The 20,937-nt window shown below is 45.5% G+C and overlaps 1 protein-coding gene across 2 annotated transcripts in view; it reads left to right on the top strand.

The window, feature by feature from the left end:
- MEIG1 (meiosis/spermiogenesis associated 1) overlaps positions 1-20,937 on the top strand; it is a 120,932-nt gene that overhangs the window by 2,572 nt on the left and 97,423 nt on the right. The window lies entirely within an intron of this gene.

The raw sequence follows: 20,937 nt of genomic DNA, 5'->3' as shown, positions 1-20,937 counted from the left end.
TTTTTAAAGACCGCCGAGGGACCGCCGTGCGGAAGACCGCCAGTGCAGGCGGTTTGCCGCTCGGCCTATTATGACCGTTGGCAGCTCTCCGTCCTTTTTCGGACGGAGAGCCGCCAACAGCCATACTGGCAGGAGGCGGGGAAGTGGAGGTTGCTTCACCTCCACCGCCACGCCAACAGAACACCGCCCAGCGAATCACGTCCTGTGATTCGCCGTGGCAGTGTTCTGTTGGCGGTGTGGTGTTGGCTGAGCTGCCCCCATGGCTCCCGTCCCCTCCCGGAGGATCGACGGAACAGGTAAGTCGATCGTCCGTTAGGGTAGGGTGGGGTGTTGTGCGTTGTGTGCATGCATGGGGGTGTGCGTCTGAGTGTGTAGAGGGGGTGTGTGAGTGCGTGTATGCTTGTGAGGGTGATGCGTGTTTGGGAATGAGTGCATGTATGTCTGTGGGTATGTCTGTATGGATGTGTGCGTGTATGTTTGAATGTGGGTGTGCATGTCTGAGTGTGTGTGTGTGGATGTTGGCATGTATGTCGGGGTGTGTGCGTGTGTGTGTTGGTGGTGCCTGCATGCGTGTCGGGTGTGTGTGAGTTATGTGATGTTGGGGGTCGGGGTGGGGAGGGGGGCCCTGCCACCTTTGGGGGGTGGCAGGGGTGGTGGGGGGTGTAGGGGAGGGAGTCGGGGTGGGGGGTGGGGGAGACCCCTATCAGTGCCAATGAAGGAATTCCCTGGCACTGATAGTGCTTACCGCCATGGATTTCATGGCGGTTCAAACCGCTGGAAATCCACGGCGGTCAGCCGGGTCCAAATACCGCCGGCGGTATTGTGACGACCGCCGGGCTGGAGACCCAGGTCTCCAGCCCGGCGGGCGGAACGGAGAACCGGCGGATGACCATGGCGGTAACCGCCATGGTCATGATCCCACAAGGTAAGACCGCCAGCCTGTTGGCGGTGTTACCGCCGGTTCTCCGCCTTCCGCCAGGGTCGTAATGACCCCCATAGTCTCTGACCACGCAACACACATCAGTGACATGGACTGTAGCACACCACCTACAGCGGCCCCCACTTGGAGGCTCCCCTGGGACGTCTTCGATGACCTGACCTTCTGTGACTCCCAGCTTGCACACATTAGCCATTATGTTGCTGAGAAACATGCAACAGCCACCACGGGCTATAGAATGGGACTCTTTCAAGGTCATCACAAGAGCGACTTCCATTCAAAACATTGTAGGGGTCCGCCACAATCTAGACAGGGACCTGACCCAGACAGAGACCGCGTTGGCAGATCTTGAATGGCGAGCCACGCACAATGCTGACGCCTGTGCAGCCCTCAGTGAAGCCAGAGACCATCACGCTACACTTCTCGGGCGCCTCCGTTGCTATAACTTTGCAGCTTTGTTATGCCATTAATTGTGTTTGACCAATGACTTTGTGTTTCACCACTGCGCATATTAGTTGTTCAATGTTCATCAGGAGCACATTACATTCTGTATTTAGTTTAGCTGCCTATTGGCTTTAACGTGGCATTAGACATTACATTCTGTATTCAGTTTAGCTGCCTATTGGCTTTAACGTGGCATTAGACATTACATTTGGTATTTAGGCTAGCTGCCTATTGGCTTTAACATGGCATTAGACATTACATTCTGTATACAGTTTAGCTGCCTATTGGCTTTAACATGGCATTAGACATTACATTTGGTATTCAGTTTAGCTGCCTATTGGCTTTAACGTGGAGTTAGACATTGCAGTTGAGACATTGCAGATGAGCATTGTTTTTCCAAGCTGTGTTTTTCTACATGGTAGAGCAAGCTGTGTTTTTCAAATTGAATTCACACGAACCCTAACATGATAAGAGAGCGTATATTTGGTGTTTTCCTTTCTGTAAGCCTCGGGAAGAGGAGAGGCTTAGGAGATCTGGCCAATCTCCAATGCCTTGTTTTATTTCCCGAGTCTGAGAGGAAGGGGCAGGCTTTTTTAACGGTGTCCCTGGGCAGCAGCAAGGGGAGATTCTCCAGGACTTCAATCAGGAGCGGACGTCAGCCGCCTGGCCTCCTGTTTGGGTGGAAAATCACCTTCTCGCAGTTGAACAGGAGTCAACAACTGGCAGGCATGAGAAGGATGACGAGCAGTGATACGCCCTACGGTGATGACATTTTGACTTTTATTCTTTGCTTTGAAGTTCTGCTATAATATAATCACATGTATTTGTTGTGTACATTGCAATTGAGAAGTACTTTGATATATTTTGCTTTCATTGCTGCGACTACTTTTAAACGTTTGCTTCCAACCTAATAATATCGTCTTTCAGGAACTTCGTGGTGAAGTAATAATAATAAATGTCTTCTTTAAACTAAGAAGTGCATTCCAGAGAAGTTTTGTAAGCTCGGTCATAAGATAAGAGAAGGAAAGCAAAAGAGGCTTACACGGACCGCCTCAAGGCATGGTTGGCGCAACAAGAAGTCAGTACGCCTCCATCACGGAGATAGACCTAGGCCACAGCCCCCCCACACACAAAAAGGCATACTCCCAGCGTTTTATGGTTACTACTCCATCCTATATCAAGCACCCCCACTGCACACCTGCCAGCGACTGTGTCCTTCTTGGCCAATCTCACCCTTCCAAGCATATCAGCAATCGAGCGTGAAGAACTTGATGTCCACATCACTGTAGAAGAGGTGAGAAAGCAAAACCATGACCTAGATCAGAATAAAACGTCAGGTGTGGTCAGACAACCACTAGAATAGTACGATCACATCTCAGTTCATCTGATCCCCAAACTGACTGACATATACAAAGAAGCCCTTGACATGGGGACACTCCCACTGTCTCTTTGGGAATCTATTATTTCTCCCCTGCTGAGGGCGAGGAGAAAACCCACACACCTGTCTTCCTACCGGCACATAGCCACTCTGGGAGCCAATTATAAGATTTTAGGCAAGATACTAGCCGATGTCCACATCCAGATACTGTCAAATAATATACACCTTGATCAGAATGGATGTGTCCACGTCCTCAGTACATCTAATAATCTCTGACAATTCTTCTACGTAATAGACCAGGCACCGTTGAAATTCCCTCATGCTGTGAGTCTCATAACAGATCTAGAAAAGGCATTTGACATGTTCCCCTGGGACTAGCTCTTCCAAGTCTTGGCCAAACTGGGCATCGGTAAACGTCTCCTAGCATTGACAAATTTGTTGTACAAAAGCCTGAGTGCGAGTCAGACATCTAATCTCCACTCCTTTCTCAATTGGCCGTGGCACCTCTCAGGGTTGCCCTCTCTCCCCCATCCTGTCGCCATCACCATGAAACCCTAAGCCATCTGCCTTAGACTGGAGAGAGAACACTGGGTGATCCCACTGTATGGGACAACCCACTTAGTGTCGCTCTAAGCCGACCATCTACTGTTGTATTTATGCAACATTAATACTTGCATTGTAGTGATACATGCAACCCTTAAAGAGTTTGAGGCAGCAGGCCTGCGAGTGAAGTGGACAAAGACACGCCTTCCCCCTCCGATGGGATGAACCACCACCGGACCTTTGATTAGGTGACACCCAGCTGACCCAGGCAGAGGTAATTGTGCGATATCTCGGAATCCAGTTATACCATTCACAGAACAACCTCTGTGAGGGCAATACAAAGTGGGCCCTCAAATCCCAGACCAAGTTCCAGAAATGGCTACCCCTGACCAACACAGATAAAATGGCCCTCTACGAGATAGTAATTCTCCTCCACCTAATATACTATTTTGTCATTGTACTGGTATGCCCACCCACGTTGTTCTTCTGTGAGTTGGACTCTATGCTAAGCAAGCTCATATGGACTGACTAACAAAATCGAATAGCTCTCAGTAAACTCCAACTACCGGTGGGACAGGGCAGGTTAGGAGCTTCTTCCTTTGAATCGTATTACTCGATGGCCCAGCGCCAGTGGGTGTCACATTGGTTGGCAGGCAGCAACATATACAAAACCTTTGCCGGCGATGGGCCTCTACTGCTAGATATCCTCCGCCTACTCCTGCTACCCTCAGTTAAAATGCATCGCTCATGGTCACTGCATGTCTGGGTGGCTCGCAGATGCCTAACCCGGATCTTCCAACTTTAATGCCACCCCCCCCTTCTTTCTCGTGATCCCTCTACAAGGCTTGCCACAATTTCCCCGGTCCTTCATCTTAGAGAAATTAGCTCCCTAGCAAGACTGGTCCATTGAAACAATAGGAAATCTATTTCAGTTCCATCACCAACTGACATTCGACCAGCTGCAAGAAGACTAACAAAAACATTTCCGGCCCATCTCGCTGCTACCCTCCCCGCCAAAGTACTGGAGAAAGCAATGAACGCACAACTACGGCATTCCATCGAGGCCAACAACTCCCTGGGCAGCTCCCAGTCCAGCTTCCGCAGCAATCACAACATGGAGACAGCATGCCTGGCAGCCACCGACAACATCCGATTACTCCTAGACTGTGGCCGCACCGCAGCACTCATACTCCTCGCCCTCTCAGCAGCTTTCGACATGGTCTCCAACAGCACTCTGTGCACCAGACTCCATGACATAGGAATCCGTGGAAGAGCCCTGGAATGGGTCCACTCCTTCCTCACCGGGAGGATGCAGAGGGCCAGACTCCTGCCCTACACTTCCAGACCCACAGGAGTCAACTGCGTAGTCCCACACTGTTCAACGTATACATAGACCCTCTTGCTGCTAATTTCAGAAGCCACAGTATGAACTTCGTGTCATATGCAGATGACACACAACTCATCATTTCTCTCACTGAAGACCCAGACATGACCAAAAGGAACTTTCACTCAGGAATGGAAGCCGTCGCCACCTGGATGAGAGAAAGCTGCCTCAAGGTTGGGATGACTCCTGGTGGCCCACATACCTCACCACCTTCTCCCGCACCAACCGAGCACGCCCGCAGTTTAGGAATCATCCTCGACTCCTCCCTATCCATGACCTGCGAGGTAAACTCTGTTGCTTCCTCCTGCTGGCACACACTCTGCAAACTTCGGAAGATCTTCAGATGGATCCCAGCAGACTGTCGCAGGACACTAGCAAGCTCGACTACAGAAATGCCCTCTACGTTGGCACCTCAACTAGGAACATCAAAAAACTTCTACTCATCCAAAACACCGCCGCCAGACTCATTCTGGACCTCCCTCACCAAGAACACATCTCCCAACACCTGAGGACCCTCCACTGGCTAACGGTCGAGAAGCGAATCACCTTCAAGCTTCTCACCCACACGTACAAGGCCATACGCAACGCAAGACCAGCCTACCTGAACCACCGTGTCTCCTTCCACACCCCCGCCAAATCCCTCTGCTCCGCCCAGATGGCCCTCGCATCAGAAAAACAACGGCTGGAGGATGATCTTTCACCTATGCTGCAGCAAAGAGCTGGAACAACCTCCCCCTGCTCAGACAAAGCCCGTTGCTCACCATCTTCAGGAAGAACCTCCAGGCGTGGCTCTTTGTATGAGGCCCCTCCCCCCACCAGCTCCTTGAGAACCTCACGGGTGAGTAGTTGTGCTTTACAAATATTTCATTGATGACTGACTGATTGACTATAATAATATCCCTCCTGGCCATTTCCTCCTCCACAGCCAGCTATTGTTATGTGCCATCTCTTATGGCATATCATTGATGAGGAACCCCTCTCTCATTCAGCCATACATACATACATACCCTGTACACCATAGGTTCTGGACGACACCTGATTACAAGGCTAAACAAAGCCATCCTGGAACACACAGAGATCTCTCTAGCGCCCCTTTGACAGGTGTGGGGGATGATATTGGACGCCCACTCCAATACTCAGAATGGACATTGGTGCTTAAGTCACCTCAAAATATCTCCCATAATGCAAGACTCAAGAGTATTCAATTTAAGGTACTATACTGGGCTACCTAACACCCTCTAAGTTAAACATTATGGGGGTTATTCCAACTTTGGAGGAGGTGGTAATCCGTCCCAAATGTGACGGATTTATCACCAGCCGTATTACGAGTTCCATAGGATATAATGGACTTGTAATACGGCTGGTGGTATATCCGTCACTTTACCGTCACTTTTGGGACTCCACTTTACCACTTCCTCCAAAGTTGGAATAACCCCCTATATTCCCAGCAACCAATCTCTTGTGCCCAAGATGCTATTACCACATGGCCAAATTCCAACATATGCTCTGGGTGTGCCTCGCCCAGACACACTACTGGTGTGTCATCCACAATACACTCGCCACAGTCACTCAATTTACTCATCTGAACACATGGGCGTCGACCACCCTGGGATCTGTAAACAAGATAAGAAACATGTAGTCCGGGCCTGCTTTGCGAACCTGGCCTTACTGCTTGCCAAACGCACCCTTACACTACATCGGTGAGCTCCCCAGCCGCTATCCTCTGTAAAGTGGCACAAGGATTTTCTCTGTTGAGGTAGATACGAATGTACCTATCTACTCTACGTAGAAGGCGTGCTGCCTTCGAAAAAGACCCATAGCGACGGTGTGGGACACTATGCTTACGCAGTTCCAAGAATGTGTACGTGAAGATGACATGCCTCCCCCATCATGACAACCCAATGCTGCCACCAGCCCCCCCCCCCCCACAAACATGCCCCCCCCCTTATGTACCCAGCCCGCTCTGCCGGACCTGATCACCACCCCGAGAATGCACATGCCTCTAGCCCACCCACACATACACCGTCTTGGGTGGATAGGAGACGGGGTGACTGCTGGTCACTCGAAGCTCCGCCCACCGGTCATTGCTCCCCCCTTAACATATTGTACACTACCCACGCTCATGTTGCTACATGACTTCCCCCGTGCTCCAGAGTTACTGTTTTGATAGCACATGCAACTCACACAGTGTCACATTGTGAAGGAGTGTTTTGTAGGCATATGCCGCGCGATCACCAGACTCACCTCCAGCCCTGACAAGAGTATACCTCATTACAGTTCCGCCTAGATCCGGCAAACCCTCACATCCTACAGTGGGCTGGAACCTACAGATTATTATCATGTACGATATTGTAACAGTTGTCATTCGTATGAGACTGTATTTCTGAAAATGAAAGACTTCAGTAAGTTTTAAAGAAAAAATAAAGCTTTACAAGGGGGCTGGGATGAAGAGCCACGCTGAAGCTGTTGCAACCTTGGACTTCTGATTTCTCGGTGATGGTGAATGTCTTCTGGAATATTATAGGCTATTCATCTGATTCTTCTTTTTTTTTTTTTTAAATTCGGCTTTGCCATTTCAAATTTCACATATCAGATATTGTTACAGTGACCACTGGATAGGATTTATACAGTAGATAGGACAAACAATCAATCTCCTCTTATTGTTATTATAGTATTATTGTTCTATTCCTATTGCTTGAAGAAATATTTCTGGGTATCAAGTTACTCTATATCTGTATATAACGCCAGTAATTGATTTCATATCTGTTTAAGTCACAATGGAGTCATCCATATATCTTTGTTTAATTACTACTTAAGCTAAATAATGCTGCAGGCAGGAAGCTTGAAGGTATGCCGCCCACCATTATTTCTAATAGAGTTTTCAATATTAAGGAGTCTCATCCCACTCACAATCCCAGTCCATGCTCACCCAGTCGCATTATGAACACTCCTTACATAGTCAGGGAATAGGCACTGGTTGTGTAAGGTGCGTGATATTTTGACTTTTCGAGTTGCCATCATCACTTCTGTCTGTTAGAAGCAAGAGTAGCACTTTATTTCCCATGTTCGCTGTCCGTTTCCTTCATGTTCCCCAACTCTCCTCCCTGTGTAGGGACATACTTTCGACCTCTGCCTTTCTCTCAAACCATTGTTTCCATTTACAAAGAGGAGGTGCTGTAGGGGATTTCCAGGCCACTAACGTCACCCTCTTCACCACCAGCAGGGACAAATCATTAAACCTAGAGGCCACATATTAGGTTCTGAGTGCCGGAAAAGGCTAAATAGGCAACCTGCTGTGTTACATAGTCATGCCCTATCCATGGATGTCATCAGCTTGTCAGTGAACCTTCCTAAATCCTCCTCCCCACAAATACCACTCAACACTGGGCACTCCTTCATTGTTGAACTCAGCTGTGTGATGCCTCTCGAATGATTGTCAGAGATTAATTCAAGCATCCCTTCCATCACATGGTTGTTTGTTACAGAAGAAGCTTAATTTTGACAGGTATGCCGGAATGTGGGTCTCAAATTATAGTACTAAATAATTTGAGTACTACAGCACTCAAATTATTGAAATAAATAGATGGAAACCTATCTAGAGCTGCTTGCCTTCCCATCTGGAGGAGTCCTGAAACACCAAAGCAGATTTTCATGTTGCTGGTCTCTGTATCGAACGATATGGTAGACAAAAAGTAATAGACTGGAGCGTGACCCGAGCAATCATGAATGGCTGAGTTTGACTCAAGCATTCCCTCCATCACTTTTTTGTTTCTGCAGTAGATTCCTTAACTATGTTTTTATGCTAAGATCTGGATCGCATGCTCGCTATGCCACAAGACGCAACCTATACCTGCCTGATAACGCCTAGTAGATTAAAACCAGTCGTGGGTTGCTTGTGTTCCCATTTGGAGGGGACCTAGCCTGGGACTTCAGGTTAGACTGTTCCTATCTAATCAGGGCCAAGCATGATCTCTTGGCTTCAGTGGCACACAGTGTTGTTGTATTTCAAAGGTATAGCGGTATATGGGTCTTTACTGGGGATAGACCATAAAGGGATCAATGTTTCAATGGTGGCTTTGTTGGAACTGCGGCTTGGGTTGATGACTGACAGCAGAGTTCATGGTAGGTGGGTGTTGGCTAGTGGTAGCCCAGGGCAAAGGGCACCTTGACTTTCCACTATAGGGATGGGTAGTCTGTGGGCATCAGTGTGTGGCAGAGCTGTGTATATGTGAGTCAGGATGATAGCTTAAGGCATTGGATGATCAGGCCAGGTTCCTGGACCTGAGAATGTTTGTGTTAACGCGTCCCATTTATGATAATTTATCACACATCAGGACTCGTTTTAGGCCAATGAATCTTTTGACTCAGTTGAGAGACACCTTAGGACGAAATAGCTAATCAATATATCAATCAATACATCAATAATATCATCAATATTTATCACGACAATGCATTTCACTTTAGTCAGTCATTAATCAATTCAAAGAAGCTACCATGACCTTTCAGCCATGAATGACTACACCCTGTTTAGTAGAATTTTATGAGTTTTATTCCCTATTATTCTACAGTCTAATAGCAAATGTGTTAATCTCAACACCAAGAAACATAATAACATAGTCATGAAATGGCAATTTTGGTAAGCTTTCAATAAGGTGAGAATCACAAACATCAGAACATAACACGGCGTGAACATAGATCAATTTAGCAGAATATCAATAACGCGTCAGTTCAACAAAGCGTAATCTCAGTCGTTTGTCTATTTGCGTCAGTTTGATGAACACCTGTCCTACCCACTGATTAGCATTCGTATGTTGGGCTTCATGCAAACAATTTAGAACACCAATTTGGAAAACATCTAGCTAAGGCCTCTGTCAAAACCAGCAGTTGGTACCTAGAGAGGAAAAGCAAACAGACAAATTACAAATGCATTTCCCCTCCAAGGTTTAGGTCAGCGCACAGGTTCAGTCTTCGTCTTCAGGACATCAGTCAATTCGCCATCAGTCAAACTCAGCTCCGGGGCAAAAAGGCACTTTCCTCATAAGGAGGTAAAGTGTAAAATGGACAAGTCTAAGGGCAAGGATGATTGTAAGTAACCCACCAAGTCACCTTACAGAGTGACAGAGTTTCTGGATAAAATCAATAGCATTCCCTACCTAATTCTAAATGACTCCCCGTGACATGGGTTTTTATCCCTTTTTCATTGTACATTCCCCCAAAATTCTATTGGACATTTGCTATACCCCACCATCTTTAACCTAACATAGAACACATTAGGTAATCCTACTCTTCACCCCATATTATTTTACAAGTCTTTGATTGGTCTCCGTAATTGACGTCTTCAGAATTAGTACGTCCGGTGTGATTTTATCTTTCTGTAATTCTTTGCACATCTTTTGGTCAGCAGTTCCATTGGCTTCAGCGGTTTGAATGACCTTGTACATTACATTAATCTACATTATTTCAATTCACTTTTAACATTTAGTCGGTGGACGAGGGGAGATGGTGAGAACGGATCTAACATGGTTACATTCATCTTTCAAGTCGAAGAAAAAGAATAAACAGGGTCATGGCCCCTTGTGAGTCAGCACACTGGAAAATAGAAAAATGCATTTAATATGAGAGCCAGGCAGCTAAGCTTCGGCTCATGCTAACTTAAGGCCTATGAGATTTTCAGTACAGATTTAATAACGCAAATGTTAGTGTAAACTTATTTAAACATAATATAATCACTTTGGTCATTATTATTAGTCTATGTATACATTGATGGCCACTCATCGTGGTCACTACTCAAGCACACGTCTAAGCATAATTACTATTATTATAGTTTCTATGTGACAGCATCATACCTTAATTCATAAACATTTCATGTTAATATAGATTATATAAGCTACGCTCTCTCAGTCCCTCCTCTGATGACGTTCGTCATCACAAACCTTTCCCTGCAACCTTTCACTTAGTTTTTCACCTTGCGCTTAATGCGCATTTCAACATCTTTTCCCTTGTGTGAACTCTCCCAAATTTCATTAAACATTTTCTCCCTTTCACTTTCCACATTCCTTTTGCTTCTCTTTATCCAATTTCTTTTGATTTTATCATTTATTTTGCATGCTCCCCATAATCCTAATAGACAGGCCAGAACGATTAATAGACCCCCTAATATTTTTGCAAGTACCCCATTCCAAATATTGCTAAACCAGCTCCCTTCTCTGGCAATCCCTTTTCCCAATCTCTCCCACACTCCGGGTTCCTTCAAATCTTTCAGATCTGCACTATCTTTAGTTAGGTTAGTAAGCATACCTTTAATCTTTTTTCTATTATCCGGTATAAATGAGCAGCAATGATGCTCGTTGAGCATCTTGCAGACTCTGCCACTCTTTGCTAAAAGAATGTCTAAAGCAATCCGATTTTGAAGAGTCATAGCTCTTTCTGCAGCAAGTTCAGTATCCATCAGGAGTATAGGCCCTGTAAAATTTGTCAGCATGTTATCCACAATAGTAGACAACTTTTGAATCTTTATGGAGTTTAAAATAACCCTTACTGAAGGAATTATGGCTCCAAATATGTCTCCAACGACAGCAGCCGCTGTCTCTCGTTTTTGTCTAGCATGTTGTAATTCAGACGTTTTAGGTATTTGCTTTAAGTCATCAATCTGATAAATCTTTGGGAAAACTATTCCCAAATAACATGTCCCATACCATCCCTTAGGGAGATGGTAATAAGCATTAAGTCCACATATATAATAAATCCCAGGGATCGCTGGATCCTGTCCATTTAACATGAATGTCCATTTACTCTGAAACAAAAACACATGTCTGCATTCACTCGTTCCCACAAATAAAGTGTCATGTTCAGATTTCGGTCTATATATACAAAGTCTTCCTACATGTAATGCATCGATAGCTAGTTTGCCTTGTGTCTTTATTGCAGTGTAAGCATAATCATTTGCATATGTGCGTTTCTCTAGCCCCTTTTCTAATCTTTCTTTCAATGCTTTGCGTCTATCATCAGTGTGATCTAAAAAGCTTTTCTCTACAGGTGTCAGTAAGCAAGTCAGATTATTGCGGTGTGCATAAGCTGTCCCAAATGTAAGCGTTGGTTCAAAGAAACCTCTGACTAATTTTATACTATGCTCCTTAGCTAGCTTGTTCAGAAACTCAATCACAGGCACAAAAGAAAACACAACATCCAGATTTGAATAAAAGTTTTGCCCATGCTCTTGATTATAGAATCTTGTTAATAGCAAGCTACAACATATCCCATATGTTAGTGGAAGGCTATGGTAAGTGACCCCTTCTTGCACTGATGAAGGAATCTTTGTGCACACATAACAGTTTTTCGTATTCCATGGTCTCAAAATACTCATTCAGCAAACGATAGAAGACATTAGTGGAAAGTTCCCCCTTTGAATTAGTCCCCTCATGCAAGTGTTTTGCATCCTGCTCAAACTTTTCCCACGGTGTTAGTGTTGTAGTCTCAGGTTTTGAAGCATTGTTAGTCACTTTCTTATCCAACCACGGCATTCCCACAATCACTCCCACAATTATTATTACACACACAATACCTAATATAAGACTCAACCAACCACACACTTTACCCTTTTTGTTACTACCTCTATTATAAGCCATGTCTGTAAAGAGACAGATAGCAGAACAATCAACTTGAGGATGATTATAAACTCTTTTTTTTTCTTTTGATCCAAAAAGTCTCTTTCTCTCTGTGCGTGTATTTACAGCGTTTCACTCACTCCAGGCCCCTTTTGTCAAATCAGGTTAGCAGCTTGTCATAATCAGGTTTTCAAAGTCAATTCAGGTTATCAGTGTCACATCCGGTAATGTATTAGCTTCTCAACTTTCAATTTCAATCTCAATTTTAACAAAGTCTCTCTCTTTTAATTGATTTCAGGTACCGTAGTATTGGCCTGGTACTTCTCGATCAAAACAGAATGCTAAGAATTCTTGTTGCCATTCAGATGTTGTTGCATATGCCCATTCAGGACCTGCGTACCTTCTATTTGCGATTCTCTTTCTTTTCAGTCTGCGTTCACCTTGCAATTCTCCTTCACTCAGGTCCTCTATTCGGGATGTATCCGTTTCTTCTGTTATTGTTTCACCTGGTATACTTCTTGCTTTTGCAGCCTGTTTCTCTGGCCAGTTATCTCCCTTATGCGTCTTCTTCCGGCTTGTCTTTTCAGGATGCTGAACAGCACCCTCCTCTTGTAATATGGTGTTTTCTCTTGATGGACCTGAAATTGGCTCAGGGGATGCTGGTGTACTTTGATCTCTTTCTACTATTTCGCCTTCTTTTTCTTCTTCTTCTTCTGGATCTGTAACGGGTTCAAGTTCTAACCCGTATCCGTCTGCGTCTGGGAAAACCTCTCCTTGATTTAGTTCTCCTGCTGCCTCTACTGAGACAGGCACATTGTCACCTCTCTCAAACTTGTTTACTGTTTGAGGGACAAGGCTGTTCTCAGTGGGCTCTCCTGCAGTCTCAGTATCTTCTTGGCTGTTTTCGGGCCCTGAAACCTCCCTCTCTAGAACTGTTGAGCCGGGAACTTCAAGTTCCTCATCAGTTGGACACGTTACCTTCTTTGTGTGACTGGCATGTATCCAGTTTGGAACGCCTGCACAGTTCACAGCAGTGGTTGTTGTCAAGATTACTTGATATGATCCCTTCCAACGCAGCTCCAAACACAACTTTCTCACGTGCTTCTTGACAACCACCCAGTCACCGGCTTGCAGGGTGTGACCTGGATCACCGATGGGTGGCAATGTGTTAGCTTCCACCTGGTGAGAAAAAGAGCGAATCACATCAGCCAAACCTTTGCAGTAGTCCAACACCATATCATCTGTGATATTCACAAGAGCATTTGCAGGTACTGCGGGCAGCCTCATAGCTCTACCCATAAGGATCTTGTGTGGTGATAGTCCTGTCTTCTTATCAGGGGTGTTCCTCATTGACATCAGCACTAAGGGTAATGCATCTGGCCATTTCATATTGGTAGCTGCGCACATCTTTGCCATTCTCGATTTTAAAGTACCATTCATTTGCCCTACTAATCCTGATGCTTCGGGGCGGTAGCTACAATGCAACTTCTGTTCGATGTCTAATGCAGCACACAAGAGCTTAATCACCTCATTGTCGAAGTGTCTGCCCCTATCTGATTCTACAGAGACCGGAAACCCGAACCTAGGTATCAGTTCGCTAAGCAGTAGCTTTGCAACCGTGAGACTATCATTTCTACGTGTGGGGTAAGCTTCAATCCAGTGGCTGAAAACACATACAATCACCAATACGTACTTCAATCCTCCACAAACAGGCATTTCAATTAAATCCATTTGCATCTTGCTAAATGGACCACCAGCTCTCCCTATGTGGCTCAAAGTTACCACAGTCCCTTTTAAGGCATTCATCTGTTGACAGATGATGCACCTGTGACAGGTAACCTCTGGGGCGTGTCTGAACTTTGGGTTAAACCAATCGTTTTTAAATGACCTGATCATTGCATCTCTTCCAAGATGAGCCTGTCCATGATAGAGCCTCGCAAATTGTGACAGAAGACTGTTTGGCAGAACCAGTTTCCCCTCCTCTGAGACCCATAAGTCGTCAGCTCTTTGTACACATTGCATTCTCTGCCAGGAGAGTTTTTCCTCTTTGCTAGCACGACCCTGTAGTGTTTTTAGCTCATCTAGTGTATCAACCACCCTTAATGCAAGGTTCAGGCATGTGTCATTTTCAGTTTGCGGTAACAATTCCCACTGATCCTTGAACGATATACAGTTCAATGCGCAAAACCTTGCGACTTGATCTGCATAGCCGTTTCCCATGGACACGAAGTCTTGTGACTTAACATGAGCATTGCATTTCACCACGGCAATTTCAAGAGGTAACTGAATCGCATGTAACAAATCCTTAATTTGCTCACCATTTTTCACAGGGGAACCAGAGGAGGTCATGAAACCTCTCTGCGACCATAATTGGCCAAAATCATGTACAATTCCAAATCCGAATCTGCTGTCAGTATAGATAGTGACCCTCAGATTTTCAGCTGCGTGGCATGCCTTAGTAAGGGCAATTAGCTCTGCCACTTGTGTGGAATACACCCTCAAGCCAGGAAGCTTTGATGATACCAGCTATGGTACATACAGCGTAACCAGCTCGCAGCATTCCGACTGAATCTCTCAAACAGGATCCATCAACAAACATGATGCAGTCATTTTCTTTTAACTGCGTATCTTGAATATCGGGTCGGGGCTTGGTACATAGTTCTGTTACCTCAAGACAATCATGCTCCACTTCCTCTTCGTTATTAATCTCGGTATTCTCAACAGGAAGTAGAGTTGCCGGGTTCAATACAGTACATCACTTCAATGAAACATTAGGTGACCCCAATATGATTGTTTCATATCTGGTAAGACGGGCATTTGTCATGTGCTGGGTTTTGGTTCGAGTCAACAAAATCTCAACTGAATGAGGAACCATTACTGTCAAGGGATGTCCCATCACTATGCCTTCACACTGCGTGAGGCTTTGACCAACTGCTGCTACTGCCCGCAAACAACTCAGTAAGGCTGCTGCAACGGGGTCCAAGGTAGCTGAAAAGTGTGCTGCAGGGCGGTTTGCACCTCCATGGACCAGTGTTAAGACAGACAAAGAACAAGCATCACGTTCATGACAAAACAGCAGAAACGGCTTCGTATAATCAGGCATACCCAAAGCTGGTGCTCTGCACATGCACTCACTCAGTTCCATGAATGACTCAAGCTCTTCCTTGGATAAAGCTATGGTATACGGCTCATCCTTAATCTCTTTGCCTGTCAACTTTATCAATGGTTTTGAGATAATCGAGAAGTTGGGTATCCACTGGCGACAGTAGCCCACCATTCCCAAAAACATCCTGACATCTCTTTTGGTTGTCGGAGGGTTCATTTGCAAAATAGCAGTCACCCTTTCCTTCAATATTCTCCTGGACCCTTTCTCAAACAAGTGTCCTAAGTATTTCACCTCTTTCTGACCGTACTGCAGTTTCTTTGGCGACACTTAATGTCCGTTCTTTCCCAAATTATTCAGTAAGGCAATTGTGTCATATTTACAGTCATCTTTTGTCCTGGACGCAATCAGCAAATTGTCAATGTACTGTACTAGAGTTGAATTGAAAGGCAGTACTAGGGACTCTAAGTCTTTTTTCAGTATCTGATTGAAGATGGACGGTGATTCAGAAAACCCTTGAGGAATTCTGCACCAACTGTACACCTTGTCCAGGAATTTTAAACTGAACAAAAACTGGCTGTCCTCATGAAGAGGTATCGAAAAGAAAGCTTGTGACAGGTCTACAACGGTGAACCATTCAGCATCACACAGCACCTGAAATATAATCACTGCTGGATTGGGCACTATGGGGCAACACTTTACCACAATCTCGTTTATTTTTCTCAAGTCATGCACAATTCGAACCTTCCCACAAGGCTTTTTCAGACCCATTATCGGTGAATTACATGGGCTGCTCAATACCTCCTTCAGGACTCCCTGTTTCACAAAGTCCGCAATCATTTGTGCCACCTGGATAAGAACAACTTGTGCCATATGATACTGCGGCACCTGGGGAAACACTGCATTTGGCTTCACTTGTACTTTAACTGGTTCTACTCCTTTTATCAGTCCCACTTCTTTTCCTGTCCAATCCCACACTTTCTCTGTCACCGTTCCCTGTAACTCGGCAGGTAGGTCAATCACTGTAAGCATCGGGAACAATGTAATCAAAGGGTAATCTTCATTTGTAGTTCCTGTCTCTAACTCTGCAAACTGACCATCATCTCCTTCATCATCACTGTTTGTCTGCACCTCAATTCCATCATTGGAACATGTAATCGAACATTTCGTCTTGCACAGTAAGTCCCTTCCCAGTAGGGATACCGGACTTGAATCACAGACTACAAACTTATGCAGTCCCTGGAAGTTGCCGATCTCAACTTGTACTTGATCTGTAATCGGATTTGTCAGGTACTGGTTTGCTTCTCCGACCACCCTTATGGTACGCCCTGAAAGTGGTAATTTCGGAACCTCTGCACTTCTGACTGTAGAGCGTGTAGCTCCACTATCAACCAAGAATGAAACCTTGTGACCCATTACTTCTAGGGACGCTGCAAGCCTGCACTCTTCGCTGTCTGAGCTGTCATCTGACCATTCCTCATTCATTCCATCTTCACCTCGCAATGGGAACTGTTGTACTGTATTATTTTGACTCATCACTTGACCTGTGACCTGCTGAGGAAGCATCACCTGTTGCTGTCCCATCGGAGCCATTGGTAATTGCATTTGCAGTCTAGGTACCATGGGAACCTGCTGTTGAACTTGCTGCATTTGCGCTGGCTGAACACACGGCATTTGCATTTGCTGCATGGGCTGTAACCCTTGCATCTGAACCATGTTATTTTGAAAGTTCGGGTTTTGATTTCTCAACTTTGGACCTCTCCTATTTTGCAATGTACCGACATTAGTGCTTTGTTGAACTACACCATCCTGCACCACATTCGGGCATTCCCGCTTCCAATGCCCCACACCCCCGCACGCGTGACATGGTGACATCCTTTTCATCCCTTGCACGTCATTTTGAACCACAACAGTATTCAACTCTGGACTGCGATTCACAAAACCTCGACCTCGAACTCTTAGTTGCGCCAGAAACATGTCATTCCCTTGCGGTTGCTGCTGTATCATTTGTTGAACTCCATTTCCCTGCATTCCTGCCTGCGCAGCCCTTATCTGCATCACCATCACTTTTTCCTTTAACTTTTTCTGCTTCAGCTCAATCTCATCACTACAGTATTTTGCATACTGCAACACCTCATCAATCGGCTTCGCTTGCCAACAGATCAAATGATTCTTAATCATCTTTCTAACTTCTGGTCTCAAACCTTCAACAAATCTGAACACGAGATGGTTCATATCTTTCGGCTCAATGGTCTCAGTGCCACTGTGATGTTTGAATGCCTTTAACAAACTCTCATTTTAGGCATGTATTGATTCCTTAACCTCCTGTGAGGTCCGGTCGATTTTCTGCCAATCAGTCACTTTCGGCAACACTTTCTGCTTCAAAAACTCAATCACTTTATGATAGTACTTCATCACCTCCTCAGAGGGTGCTCCGGTCACCTTGTCCCTTGCCGGCTCCTTCGTCGGCCAGTCTACACCTCTCTTGCACTCGAACCATAAGTCGGGCGGAACAATAATCTCAAACAGGGAATTCAAGTCTTCCCAGAGACACTTTGCAAGCTTCACAAACCGATCTGTTTGTTGGTACCACTCAATCGGTTACTCCCTCAACCTGGGATAATCATTAGTAAAAGATAGGATGTCTCCTCGGGACCACGGTACATGAATTAAAACCCTACCAGCTGTTTCTCTCATTGGTAGTATCTTTACTGATTCCGTATCTGGTGTAGTTTTGGCTTTGCTAGTTCCTGGGCTGTCATCTTTCTCCTTGTCTCTTTTGTTAGCCCATCTGCCTTCCCACTTTTCTAACGCTCCCCAGATTTGCGCACTTTGCAGTATTTCCTTTAAATGCGCTTTCATTCCGGCAGATCTCATATGCTCGAAGTCTTTTGAATCAAAATCTAACCTGTAACTTCTTTTCAAATGTTTAGTGTTCTTAATGTCAATATCATATTTGTTTGCCAGGTTCGCTAATTTCTGATGTACTTTGCCTACTTCTTTAGTAATCTTAGGGCACAGGTATATCAACTCTGCCTCTGTGTATGACTCTAGCCTGTTCACCCCCATTGTTCCTTCCACTAATTCAGCAGCTTCCACGCCCAGTCTCACAAAGTTCAGGTAATCATCTCTCTCTGACCTTTCTGGTTCTACTGCTGTTACTGTAGTCTTTTGCGTAGTATAGGTCTTTTCTAACCACTCATTCAATTGTTGTACCGTAAAACCTTGCAGTGAAATGTTCCCTGCATGCATCATCGGTGACTGTGAAGCGTTCGTACTTATTGTCTGTGGGGTTAACACCCCTAGCCCTGCCTGTCTCATTGCTTCCAATGGTGCTTCAACTGGGCTAAGGTCTATCAAAGACCTTGGTTTTTCAACCGCTTCTTCTCCTGGGGCCATTAACTGAGGGGTTCCTATGGACCCTCCTCTTAGCACATCTTGGGCCATTACTCCCTGATCACATACACCAGGCTTACCTTGTGCATACAATGGCACCGGTGGACCAACAGTAATTGGCAATGATACTGCAGCTGGTGTCTGACCTGGTCCCAAACCTCGTGGAGCAGCGACTCCAAAGGTCTGATCTAGTGAAGCCGGGGCAGGTATTAATGGAGGTCCAGCTGCTGGGTTATATCCCGGTATCAGTTGTGGCTGCGGCTGGGGCAGCAATTGCGGAGTTGACTCAATCTGCACTAACCTCAATTTTGTATATATCGGGTCTGGCGGCACTATCAGATTTGTAGTAGTCTCTAGTACCGGGACGTCTGGATAGATTCTCTGTATCTGCGGTGGAGGTTGCAACTGTATCTGCATGTCTGGCGCAGTGGGTACACTGACACCATTCTGTATCAAAGCCATATCACTAGTCTGTGCTGTATCAGTAACTCCCTTCTCCTGCGTCTGGTTCCCAGGACCCGTACTAGTGCTCGGGACATTATCGCTTACCGCATAAGGTGGCGGGCAATCATGTAATATCCGATCCATAAATTCTTCATCATCTGAATCATCCTCTTCTTCCCAAGATCTCTTAGTTTCTTTAAGCTTACTAGAGTCTTTGTCTGTTTTACAGGTGGCTTTCTTTCCCTGTGTCTCATCTCCCTGTGTAATAGCTGGGAATAATTTTAACCCATCAACTATTCCCGGTCTCCAAATTTTGCTTTCATTATCCCATCTAGCTTCCGCATAAGTCTTTTCTGCCCTTTTTATTCTTCTTTGGAATTTCTCTTGTCTCTGTTTAAGGGCCATTAAATCCCAAATCGGTAAAGCTTCATACTGAGCTGGCCTCGGAGGTGGTTTCTGTACACTTAACATCCACCTCAGATTTTCTAGCACTCTCGTATTGAACGTCCCATGTTCTGGGAATGCCAAACATCCCTCTTTTTCTGTCAATTTGCGCCACTGTTTCATCCATAAACAAGGTGCGACACCTTTTTCCTCCATAACTATGTAAGCCGGAGTTCCCTCAGGCAGTGTAGGCTCCCCTTCACTCGCCATAATGTATGCATCTCCTTTCAGAGCACTCTTAAAAGCCTTGACAAAATTCATTTTTGCGTTTTCTCTTATTTGTATTTAAACAGAAAGTGACTTTAGTTCCCAGGACACTCTTCACCCACCTTCCTCAACCTATTGCCTCTCACGGACGGCTGCCAATCCGTGCGCGACCCCTCTCGACAACTGACCTATCTCAGCGCAGCACCATTGACGTCACACTCACACAATGCAGCTGACAAAGTCTTGCGGCTCGTCCGCCCCTCACTAGATTCACACCAAACTAATGCAAAATTACTGCGAGCACCTTTAACAACAACACAAATTTGCCGGTTTACTACAGGAAGGGTAACACATTCGCTTCAGAACATTACAGAGATTTCACTTGAAGCCTCAGCCGCTACTCTCTCCTTCTCAATTCCCCCATACGCAAGCAGAATTCGACCCGCAAATCCTACTCTCGACTTGTCAGTGGTTCGTTCTAGTGCACTTTAGAACTTGCCAAATCTCCATCGAAGGTTTCACACATACAATTTGACTCAAACTCGACTTGTCAACCACGCCCGATTGACCTATTTAAACCGCACAAATTACAACATAAACCCAAGTGTCTCCCACATTTGTCAATATACTCCGGAGTCTTAGACCACGACGGGTCTGTACATGAACAACCAACCACGTGGATAATTTTGAGCACAAAGCGCCACACTCATATGAAGTACGCCGACTTCCCTACTCTCATACTGCAGAGTACGCCCACTCCTACTAAAACAACATTACCTGGCCTAGATACACACAAACTTCACAATTCACCTGCAAAACGCATAAGCTGAGCAAGCGCAAATCCTACACCGCACATGCTATGACGCCAAGAACATTTCCAACTCACTTAGGCAGGCTCCGAGATCCCGGGAAAGTCATGGTGAATTTAGAAACACAACATACCTCCAATTTGCATTATCTCAGAAAACAATTTAAACAATGATTCTCCATCCTAGGGCCCCAAAGGGCCAAACCGTTGCTCTGCTACCAGAACTGTTAACGCGTCCCTTTATG

The sequence above is a fragment of the Pleurodeles waltl genome, chromosome 4_1 (assembly GCF_031143425.1).
Source record: "Pleurodeles waltl isolate 20211129_DDA chromosome 4_1, aPleWal1.hap1.20221129, whole genome shotgun sequence".
Classification (NCBI taxonomy): Eukaryota; Metazoa; Chordata; class Amphibia; order Caudata; family Salamandridae; genus Pleurodeles; species Pleurodeles waltl.
Note: the sequence above shows the minus strand (reverse complement) of the source record. Positions and strands in the feature narration are given on the sequence as shown.